Below are 12,466 nucleotides of genomic sequence, written 5' to 3'. Positions count from 1 at the left end.
TGCAAGTGGTCACTACTGAACACTAGATTCTTGCAAACCCATTCTAACAATGTCCATTGTCTGGCGCCCTTTATTTGTGTGTTTGGAGAAGAGGTCCAGGCAAAATTAGCTGCCACAGTTAGAGATGGTGCAAGGATGTTTGCCCGCTTAGCCACCCCTGCAGCCGTTACCTTAGGGCTGTGCCTGATATTGTTAACTGCAGCCCCCGGTACCTGCTAGTAGCTGTCTAGAATTGCCTTATTCTAGCACCAGCCCTGAGCAAGAGCGCTGCAGAATAGTCCAGTTCCAAACAGTGTTGCCTGGTGGACTTTGCAAATGGGGTGGCATACATTCCTGCCCTGGATTGCAGCAATGAGCAAGCACTGCCCGCCTCGTCTCCCTCCATCTCCTACCACTTTTGGGGGATGTTTTAGGTGGTGCCCCCTCCCCGCCTCCATGCCCCAAGAACAAATGTAAGATAATTGGGATAAAGAGAGCATTTTGCATCTCACTTTTCAGTCAATTGGCTACAAGATCATCTGCTTTGAAGCCATTTCTGTGGTTAGATGGTTGTGGCCTCGTCGGCCAATGCTTGTCATGACGTGTTCTTCCTCCCCTGTAGCATTTAAGGAGAGAAATACTCCCTTCTCTCTCCCCAAAGGAAACATGTTTTAACAAAGGTGTAAACTTACTAGGGGGTTTCCTGTGTAACAGAACCCCCAAAACAAACTTCTATGCAGAGGGACAGGCACGTGGAAAGGCGGGAGAAGAGCAGCAGGCAAGCCAACTGAAAGAAATCCATAAATGTCAGCCAGGCGTCCCTACCATGGCTCTGAATGGGAAGCCAAGGAAACAATCAATTCAAACTGTTGTCTCAGCCAATAAGAGGACACTGACGTCTTTAAAACGGAGGTTAAGATGCAGTGTCTCTCGGCTAGGAGCTGAGGAGATGGGTTGGTTGAGAAAATGGGAGAGCGACAGAGAAGGGGCACCCCTTCAGCCTAGAACAGAAATGTTCTCAGTGAGGGGAACAGATCTCCTTACAGCCCAGAGGTGGGGTCTGTTCCAGTGAGGAGGAACAGAGCCCCAGAAGAGGGGTGTGCTCCTGTCAGGAAGAGGTGATGCACTGGGACCAAAGAAAATTGGTGGGGTATGCTCCCGTGAGGGGGCCTAGAGCCAATTGACCCCTGTCCCAAGAGAATGGGGTGAAAAGTAGTAAGATAGTCACTGATCCGCAGAAGAGGGGATGTGTAACAGAAGTAGACCCCCCCCCTCCTCCTTGAGCCCGGAGGAGGGGTCTACTCCAATGAGGGGGAGGCAAGTCCTGTGAGCCCAGAAGAAGGTTATGTTACAGTGAAGGGAAAGGAACAGAGAGAGGGATTTGATCCTCAGGAGCAGGGATGTTTAACAGAGAGGGAGAGCTGCGTTGCTCCTGGAGAGGGGTGAAGAAGCACCCCAAGAATAGGAAGACTTTTGGGACATATGGCAAAGAGAACGGAAGCTCTAAAATCCAGAGAGAGGTGGAGAGTCCCTAAAAGAGAGGATACACACTGAGCTATTGAAATCACTAAGCAGGAGACCTTCCCTTCTGGAACTTTCTGTACGCCATTTTATTTGCCGTCCTTCAAATATATTGCTGCTTTCAAGGATTACGTTTCCCAAGGACCTTTTTACGCTACAGCCTTCCTAAAACAATTTCCATGCAATAGTCTTAGGTTTTTCTTTTGCTTAATAAAACCCTTAGACTTTATTCTGGTGTCAGTAGCTGTGTGTTCTCTCGGCCATGTGATAAGGTACAGAGAAATCCCTCTCTCGCTCCCCTGCTTACTCCAGGCTGCCGCACCTTCTCTCTCACTTACCTTGATCACAGTTGACTGTACTCTGTTTCGAGTCTTGCCATTTGCAAAGGCGTAGAGAGATGGCCCGCACCAGTAGCTTTGGAACCACCCTTGAAGTTGCTGTACTCCCATTAGGTTTAGCAGGCCGCTGGTCGAGCTCTGCGACTCTGAAATGCAGCTTCTCAGCGCTGTGTTAAATCCTTGAGGGTCTTCTCTTCACAGGGAGGTGAGAGGCGTCATCCCCACCTTCAGGTGTGCACTTGGCGCCATCAATAAAAAGGGGAATGTATACATAATTGGCCGCAAGGCCCCGGTGTAAATCGCTGATGGGAAAACTTCTGAAAGCTGCAGGTGTGATGGAGACCCGGGAGAGCAAGGCAGAGATGGCGTGAAGGCTGGTGTAAGAGGGTCATAGGTCAGCTAGTGCTAGTCAGGTGTGCTACTGCCAACATTGCTGGTTAAATAGCTGCAAAGGGCAAGGCAATATTAGTGATGGCGTCATGTGCTACCTTTGTTTGACAGGTGCTATTAGCATATTTTCTGTATTATTTGTATATCCTTACGCCTTAATAGAGCGAGGACATTACGTTCATGTTTTGTCTGTGCTTTGACCATTTTAACAGTTTGTAATGGAAAATAGTGTTGCTCTACCCAGCGTCCGCTCCTCACACTGTAGCCAGTGCAGGCACCACCTGCATGCCACCAGTAATCGCTCCTTACACCACCTACCAGTGCATGTTCTTCACCCTGCACAACACTGCTAGCGCTTCACCCTGCCTGCCTCTGCTAGGTACTCGGAATCCCTTGGGCTCAAGCTTTATACTGTGCCTGCATGTTACACACAGATCTCTGCAGAAGGTGCCCAACCCACTGAGCTATCCAAAGATTACTGCAGGTCTACTGTAACCATAGGCACCAGAAAGAGTCATATTTATGGAGTCCTATATATGGGGACTAACACCACCCTACCACCACTTGTAATCCTGTGGTAAACCCACGGGACAAAGTGGCAGTAACAGTATCCTAGTTTGGCAGTTATTCGACCAAATTACCGCAACACTCGTAATGAGCCCCAAAGGCAGGGCAGGCACAATAGCTCATGGATGGTAAGCCAGAGACTAGTAGCAGTGGCCTTAATGAAAAGCCACCACTGGCTTCAAGGACTAAGACATAAAGCTCTTTATGAAGGCCTGGGCATAGTGATCCCCACTCCATGTGTTACCACTGTGCTCCCTTCTCCTCTGTTCCCTGTCTGCACACTGCAGCCCTTCCTCCCCCCACATCATTACATCGACACCTTTCTCCCTCCTGCTCCGAGGATTTGGAGTGCGTTTCTCATAGAAAAGCAACACAAAGCACACACTGAATAGGAGTGATGCAACATAAAGCACACACTGAATAGGAGTGATGTAAAGGATCCGGCTATTGGTGAAGGCCTAGGGGTTCAGGCTTTCTGGTGAGGGATCTCAGCGCCTGTGACCGGTGTTTCATGTAGCTTGGGCATGCCACCCTGCAGGCCTGTCACGGTGCCAGTTACACCCAAGGCCAGCTTTGGTGACGCTTGGCACGGTCTTTCAACTTGAGAGTTAACCAAGGAGCCAAAGTCCATTAGACTCTGAGCTGGTTTACTGCTTGGAGTTCTCTTTTACTGCTCGGGGGCGACTGGGCTGTGACTTGTGCAAGCAGCTCCTGGCTCGTGATTCACTAGTTACTTATTTGCAGGCCATTCTATGGCTTTCGTCCCGTGCCCACTCGCTGACTTCCAGTGGTTCATTGGCAAAGAAATAAATAGGTACCAGGTCCCAGATATTAGTCGACCAGACCTGGGACACTATGGAGGTGGGAGGGGGGGCGCAACTCCCAGCCCACTGTTGCCACCACCCACCGCTGCGCTCCACCGTGCCAGCATATTTAGGGTTAAAGCGGCAACTCCCGCTGCCTATTGTGGGTGATGGAAACACTGCCCATAGCAGGTGTGCGATGTTCAGGTACCAATCGAAATACAATAACAGTGCATTCTAATGTGCTTCTTTAAACGCAGCATCCTTGTCAAGATTCTGCTCGGATTCTATAGGTGAAAAGTGGAACATATTGACCACCTGTGGCCACAACAAAAAAGCGCAAACGTGCTTTCCTCTTGTGGTAAATGGACTGATGCACGTGCCTGCCGCACGCTGATTCAACACCGTTTACATGGGTGGGCACTAATGTCGGACACTCCTCCTGCTGGGCAGCGGCCCTTTCCCTGGCGTTGCCCCTTTCTGGCTAGTGACTGTCCTCTCGTTGTCAACCCACACTGCTTTGGTGGAGTTGCTGTGTGCTGTACCAATGCTGTGTAAGATGACTGGAGCAGGGTGTGGGCGTGGCCAGCAAATGCATCCGGCATTGCCACTTCCCCACTCATTATTTATTCATGGAAACAGATGACTATCAATGGCCTGCCCGTCTGGGTCATCTGGTTCATGAATAGCAATAAGCCGGCCCGGGATGAAGAGACTGTGCTCAGTTCACACTGGTGTTGCTTGTTGTGTGACAACTACAGAATGAGATTTGAACTAATAAAGTTGACAAAACACTACATCACAATCAGACTGAGAAAATAAGTGCTGAGACTCCAAGCTAAGTGCCAGGGCTGAGCCCCGGCAAAAACCCTACAAATTAAGCACTGCTGCTTTCCCAATCAGGGGGAGCATCGAAGCCAAGATCTTACACCTGAGGCATAAGTACCACTTTGATATGATAGGTTATTTATAACGCGCTTAATACCCAGAGGTTTCTAAGCGCGGACCCGGGGATCGGACCTGCGTTGCTCCATGTTGTCTTGCTTCCAAGGCAAGCACGTTGCCCATGAGCTATCCTCCAGAGACTTTTGCAGACGTTGGCCAATAAAGGGTTTCCAATCACTTGCCATGAGGTCTGCTTTCAGATGTTAGTGGACGAAAAGAAGGCTTTTTGCCTGATTGTGGGTTTGAGGGCAATGATAACAAGCATTGTCAGTGCCAATAGTTTGGGCTTTTGTGTGGGCATGGATATGCAGTTACTAAGCACTGGCATAGGGGTATTACTGGTCATGGATGGTAGCAGCTGTAAATTGGTGCCAGTGCCTGGTTTAAAATAGCAGGGCATGGCAAATGCCTAACATTTATACACAAGCCAAAACGGTTGGCTTTGCCAGTGCTAGCTTTTAACATGCCTTCAGTGAAGGACATGCATAGAGCTTACAAATGGAGTCGCTGAAGGCAGACCTGGTTAAGACATTTTTATTACACCAGCAGCAGGTGCACAACTCCAATTAAGGTCGTTAGCACTCAGAAGATGCGTTGAAAAAACACTGACAGGCACTTCGAGTACAAAGTCTGATGATAATCTTGATTAAAAAAGTGCTCAGTGTTCCCATGAGTAGGTGTTTTTAGCAGGAAGAGACAGGAACTGGATGGGAAGGACCTGCATCCTGCCAGGAGCCACAAGGGGGCTCTGCCAGAAAGAAAGAACTTTGGTCCAATATCACCATCTGGGGCTGTTTCTGCAGCCCTCATGAAAAATCCTAGGCCAGGAAGTGAGGGAGAAAGAGAGAGGACAAGAAGGCAGGGGAAGTGAGGGAGAAAGAGAGAGGACAAGAAGCTGCTTATGCTGTACCCCATACCAGAGCACCTGTCTTCCCCGGTGCTCCCTAGCATGTTGTGCCTGAGCCAGGTGGGATCAGGGGAAGAGCATTGCTGGCCCGGGTCGCTTTGTCATATGTGGATCAAATGGAGCCTTGTGTTCAGACAAAGGAGAGGGCGTCCCTGATGCTGGCCCTTGCTTTCTTACCCTCAATGCATAGCGCTCACCATTTTGTGTCGCTAGGGTGGGTGAAAACAACTGATTTTGTTTTTGGTGGGTGAGAGCCCGCTTAAGTGTATGGGTGTATAGGGGGTTTGGCGGGTGAGTAAACTGATTATAGGGTGGGGGACACCAGCCAAAAGTGTGTGAGTTCAGAGGTGGGTAAATGTGAGGAGTGGTACCATACATGCTACCACAGCACTCCCACGTAGAAGGGGGAGCCCCAAAGATGGAGAGGAGAGCCTGATCCCTCATTTGGGAGTGCTACCTCAGGCAAAAGGAAAACGAGCATTGGCAATGCCAACAGTTTGGACTTTTGTGTAGGCATGGGAAAGGCACTTGCCAGTCACTGTCGTAGTGGTATTAACTGCCCATTGATGGTAGCAGCTGCAAAATGGTGAGAGGGCCTGGGCATATAATAGCAGGGCCTGGAAAATGCCTAAAACTTATACACAAGCCAAGACGGTTGGCTTTGCTAATGCTTGTTTTAACAGGACTTCAGTGAAGGACACGCGTAGTGCTTATAAATTGTGTGGCTGAAGGCAGACCTGGTTAAGACCTTTTTATTATACTAGTATTGGTTTTACAACCCCAATTAAGTCATGACCTCTCTGAAGACTGCTTTGAAAAAACACTGGCAGGCACATCCAGTGCAAAGTTAGATGGTAAGGCTTGATTAAAGCGAGCTCATGGAGTTTCCATGTGGAGGTGTTTGGGGCGCGGAGGGGCAGGAACTGGGTGGGAATTTCCGTAGGGATTGGCAGGGCCACGGGCAGTAACTGGGTTGGCAAATAATCAAACAACACCTACAAGCTGTGTGTCCATCCTCGTATGCCATTTCTCCCCAGCTGACTCTAATGCAATAGTTTTGGCGTATAGGTGTTGCAAGCGACACCTAATAGCCCAAACAGGAAATTGAAGCATAGCGCACTTCCGGGCTATTTTTGGCATTCAAAGACTGGGTGAAGAAAGAGTTCCCTGCTAGCCCTGCTTCCCAGACATTAAACAAAAAAGCCAGAAAAAAAACCATTCTGCAGGCTCTGGGTCCTCCCCAGTGTGAATCTTCCTCCTGGCTTGCTCCCTGCTTGTAGCTTCTTGTGGCAAATGCCACTGGCCACCTGAGGGCTACATTATGGTCTTTGCACCAGAGCAATGTAATGAATAGCCCACACACAGTAAGGACTGCCACTGGCTCCCCAAATGGGGCAGTTGTAGTGCTTCGCCTGGCTTCCCGCTCCGAGGTAAATATGAGTGGGGTAAGAAAAGGGGAACATTAGACCACCAAGGTGCTATGAAGTGGAGAATCACTCTCGGCCAACTGTAGCGGTGTGCTTTGCAAGACAAGCTAGGCGCTATGTAGACATGTGCCGTCTCATAAAAGAAGAAACGAATACCAAATATAATCTGGGAGTGCTCAGCCCCAGGCATCATGAGAAGAAAGCAAAGAATACTTCAAAGTAAAGGGATAGAAATGTGGCCTGTGCTACTGGTCCCTGGTTCACCTTTAGGTGCAATGAGCGCCCAACAGAAGATAAAGTAGCCTGGAGCCTTAAAAGTGGCATCCAAAGCCCTACAGACAGGACAGGAAGAAGAGCCTGCTCACCACCCCTGGCCTGCATGCATGATGTGTGGAGGTCCCACAGAACAAAAGAAGATACTGAATCCATGTATCACAACCCCAATGCCACCCACAGTGCGTGGAAGTGCCAGAGAACAAAAAGACCCAGGGTGTGCGGAGGTTGCAAAGACCAAAAAGAATAAAAGAAGAGGATGGGTCCATGCATGGCAAGCCCAATGCCACCCAAGGTGTGCGGAGGTTGCAAAGACCAAAAAGAATAAAAGAAGAGGATGGGTCCATGCATGGCAAGCCCAATGCCACCCAAGGTGTGCGGAGGTTCCAAAGACCAAAAAGAATAAAAGAAGAGGATGGGTCCATGCATGGCAAGCCCAATGCCACCCAAGGTGTGCGGAGGTTCCAAAGAACAAAACGAATGGAAGAAGATAATGAATTCATGCATGGGAATCCCAATGCCACCCATGGTGTGTGGAGGTTCCAAAGAACAAGAAGAATGAAAGAAGATAATGAATCCATACATGGGAATCCCAATGCCATCCATGGTGTGTGTAAGTTTCAAAGAACAAGGAGAATGGAAGAAGATAATGAATCCATGCATGGGAATCCTAATGCCACCCAAGGTGTGCGGAGGTTGCAAAGACCAAAAAGAATAAAAGAAGAGGATGGGTCCATGCATGGCAAGCCCAATGCCACCCAAGGTGTGCGGAGGTTCCAAAGACCAAAAAGAATAAAAGAAGAGGATGGGTCCATGCATGGCAAGCCCAATGCCACCCAAGGTGTGCGGAGGTTCCATAGAAATAAATAATGGAAAAAGATAATAAATCCATGCATGGCAACCCTAATGCCACCCATGGTGTGCGGAGGTTCCATAGAAATAAATAATGGAAAAAGATAATGAATCCATGTATGGCAACCCCAATGCCACCCATGGTGTGTGGAGGTTCCAAAGAACAAGGAGAATGGAAGAAGATAATGAATCCATGCATGGGAATCCCAATGCCATCCATGGTGTGTGGAGGTTTCAAAGAACAAGGAGAATGGAAGAAGATAATGAATCCATGCATGGGAATCCCAATGCCACCCATGGTGTGTGGAGGTTCCAAAGAACAAGAAGAATGAAAGAAGATAATGAATCCATACATGGGAATCCCAATGCCATCCATGGTGTGTGTAAGTTTCAAAGAACAAGGAGAATGGAAGAAGATAATGAATCCATGCATGGGAATCCTAATGCCACCCAAGGTGTGCGGAGGTTGCAAAGACCAAAAAGAATAAAAGAAGAGGATGGGTCCATGCATGGCAAGCCCAATGCCACCCAAGGTGTGCGGAGGTTCCAAAGACCAAAAAGAATAAAAGAAGAGGATGGGTCCATGCATGGCAAGCCCAATGCCACCCAAGGTGTGCGGAGGTTCCAAAGAACAAAACGAATGGAAGAAGATAATGAATTCATGCATGGGAATCCCAATGCCACCCATGGTGTGTGGAGGTTCCAAAGAACAAGAAGAATGAAAGAAGATAATGAATCCATACATGGGAATCCCAATGCCATCCATGGTGTGTGTAAGTTTCAAAGAACAAGGAGAATGGAAGAAGATAATGAATCCATGCATGGGAATCCTAATGCCATCCATGGTGTGTGGAGGTTCCAAAGAACAAGAAGAATGAAAGAAGATAATGAATCCAAGCATGGGAATCCCAATGCCACCCACGGTGTGTGGAGGATCCAGAGAAATAAATATTGGATGAAGATAATAAATCCATGCATGGCATCCCCAATGCCACCCACGGTGTGTGGAGGATCCAGAGAAATAAATATTGGATGAAGATAATAAATCCATGCATGGCAACCCCAATGCCACCCATGGTGTGCGGAGGTTCCAGAGAAATAAATATTGGATGAAGATAATAAATCCATGCATGGCAAGCCCAATGCCACCCATGGTGTGTGGAGGTTCCAGATAAATAAATAATGGAAAAAGATAATGAATCCATGCATGGCAACCCCAATGCCACCCATGGTGTGTGGAGGTTCCAGAGAAATTAATATTGGATGAAGATAATAAATCCATGCATGGCAAGCCCAATGCCACCCATGGTGTGCGGAGGTTCCAGAGAAATAAATATTGGATGAAGATAATAAATCCATGCATGGCAAGCCCAATGCCACCCATGGTGTGTGGAGGTTCCAGATAAATAAATAATGGAAAAAGATAATGAATCCATGCATGGCAACCCCAATGCCACCCATGGTGTGTGGAGGTTCCAGAGAAATTAATATTGGATGAAGATAATAAATCCATGCATGGCAAGCCCAATGCCACCCATGGTGTGCAGAGGTTCCAGATAAATAAATAATGGAAAAAGATAATGAATCCATGCATGGCAACCCCAATGCCACCCATGGTGTGTGGAGGTTCCAGAGAAATTAATATTTGATGAAGATAATAAATCCATGCATGGCAAGCCCAATGCCACCCATGGTGTGCAGAGGTTACAGATAAATAAATAATGGAAAAAGATAATGAATCCATGCATGGCAACCCCAATACCACCCACGGTGTGTGGAGGATCCAGAGAAATAAATAATGGAAGAAGATAATGAATCCATGCATGGGAATCCTAATGCCATCCATGGTGTGTGGAGGTTCCAAAGAAAAAGAAGAATGAAAGAAGATAATGAATCCATGCATGGGAATCCCAATGCCACCCATGGTGTGCGGAGGTTCCAGATAAATAAATAATGGAAAAAGATAATGAATCCATGCATGGCAACCCCAATGCCACCCATGGTGTGCAGAGGTTCCAGATAAATAAATAATGGAAAAAGATAATGAATCCATGCATGGCAACCCCAATGCCACCCATGGTGTGTGGAGGTTCCAGAGAAATTAATATTGGATGAAGATAATAAATCCATGCATGGCAAGCCCAATGCCACCCACGGTATGTGGAGGATCCAGAGAAATAAATAATGGAAAAAGATAATAAATCCATGCATGGCAACCCTACTGCCACCCAAGGTGTGCAGAGGTTGCCGAGTGCAAAAATAATATAAGAAGATGATTACTCCATATGTGATAACCCCAATGCCACCCAAGGTGTGTGGAAGTTTCAAAGAACAAGGAGAATGGAAGAAGATAATGAATCCATGCATGGGAATCCCAATGCCATCCATGGTGTGCAGAGGTTCCAAAGAACAAGGAGAATGGAAGAAGATAATGAATCCATGCATGGGAATCCCAATGCCACCCATGGTGTGTGGAGGTTCCAAAGAAAAAGAAGAAGGAAAGAAGATAATGAATCCATGCATGGCAACCTCAATGCCACCCATGGTGTGCGGAGGTTCCATAGAAATAAATAATGGAAAAAGATAATGAATCCATGTATGGCAACCCCAATGCCACCCATGGTGTGTGGAGGTTCCAAAGAACAAGGAGAATGGAAGAAGATAATGAATCCATGCATGGGAATCCCAATGCCATCCATGGTGTGTGGAGGTTTCAAAGAACAAGGAGAATGGAAGAAGATAATGAATCCATGCATGGGAATCCCAATGCCATCCATGGTGTGCGGAGGTTCCAAAGAACAAGGAGAATGGAAGAAGATAATGAATCCATGCATGGGAATCCCAATGCCACCCATGGTGTGTGGAGGTTCCAAAGAACAAGGAGAATGGAAGAAGATAATGAATCCATGCATGGGAATCCCAATGCCACCCATGGTGTGCGGAGGTTCCAAAGAACAAGAAGAATGAAAGAAGATAATGAATCCATGCATGGCAACCCCAATGCCACCCATGGTGTGCGGAGGTTCCATAGAAATAAATAATGGAAAAAGATAATAAATCCATGCATGGCAACCCTAATGCCACCCAAGGTGTGCAGAGGTTGCCGAGTGCAAAAATAATATAAGAAGATGATTACTCCATATGTGATGACCCCAATGCCACCCAAGGTGTGTGGAAGTTTCAAAGAACAAGGAGAATGGAAGAAGATAATGAATCCATGCATGGGAATCCCAATGCCATCCATGGTGTGCGGAGGTTCCAAAGAACAAGGAGAATGGAAGAAGATAATGAATCCATGCATGGGAATCCCAATTCCACCCATGGTGTGTGGAGGTTCCAAAGAACAAGAAGAATGAAAGAAGATAATGAATCCATACATGGGAATCCCAATGCCATCCATGGTGTGTGGAAGTTTCAAAGAACAAGGAGAATGGAAGAAGATAATGAATCCATGCATGGGAATCCCAATGCCATCCATGGTGTGTGGAAATTTCAAAGAACAAGGAGAATGGAAGAAGATAATGAATCCATGCTTGGGAATCCCAATGCCACCCATGGTGTGTGGAGGTTCCAAAGAACAAGGAGAATGGAAGAAGATAATGAATCCATGCATGGGAATCCCAATGCCATCCATGGCGTGTGGAAGTTTCAAAGAACAAGGAGAATGGAAGAAGATAATGAATCCATGCATGGGAATCCCAATGCCATCCATGGTGTGTGGAAGTTTCAAAGAACAAGGAGAATGGAAGAAGATAATGAATCCATGCATGGGAATCCCAATGCCATCCATGGTGTGTGGAAATTTCAAAGAACAAGGAGAATGGAAGAAGATAATGAATCCATGCATGGGAATCCCAATGCCACCCATGGTGTGTGGAGGTCCCAAAGAACAAGGAGAATGGAAGAAGATAATGAATCCATGCATGGGAATCCCAATGCCACCCATGGAGTGTGGAAGTTTCAAAGAACAAGGAGAATGGAAGAAGATAATGAATCCATGCATGGGAATCCCAATGCCACCCATGGTGTGTGGAAGTTCCAAAGAACAAGGAGAATGGAAGAAGATAATGAATCCATGCATGGGAATCCCAATGCCATCCATGGCGTGTGGAAGTTTCAAAGAACAAGGAGAATGGAAGAAGATAATGAATCCATGCATGGGAATCCCAATGCCATCCATGGTGTGCGGAGGTTCCAAAGAACAAGGAGAATGGAAGAAGATAATGAATCCATGCATGGGATTCCCAATGCCACCCATGGTGTGCGGAGGTTCCAAAGAACAAGGAGAATGGAAGAAGATAATGAATCCATGCATGGGAATCCCAATGCCATCCATGGTGTGCAGAGGTTCCAAAGAACAAGGAGAATGGAAGAAGATAGTGAATCCATGCATGGGAATCCCAATGCCACCCATGGTGTGTGGAGGTTCCAAAGAAAAAGAAGAAGGAAAGAAGATAATGAATC

Source organism: Ambystoma mexicanum, chromosome 11 (assembly GCF_040938575.1).
Source record: "Ambystoma mexicanum isolate Mex_15411 chromosome 11, UKY_AmexF1_1, whole genome shotgun sequence".
NCBI classification, from domain to species: Eukaryota; Metazoa; Chordata; class Amphibia; order Caudata; family Ambystomatidae; genus Ambystoma; species Ambystoma mexicanum.
Note: the sequence above shows the minus strand (reverse complement) of the source record.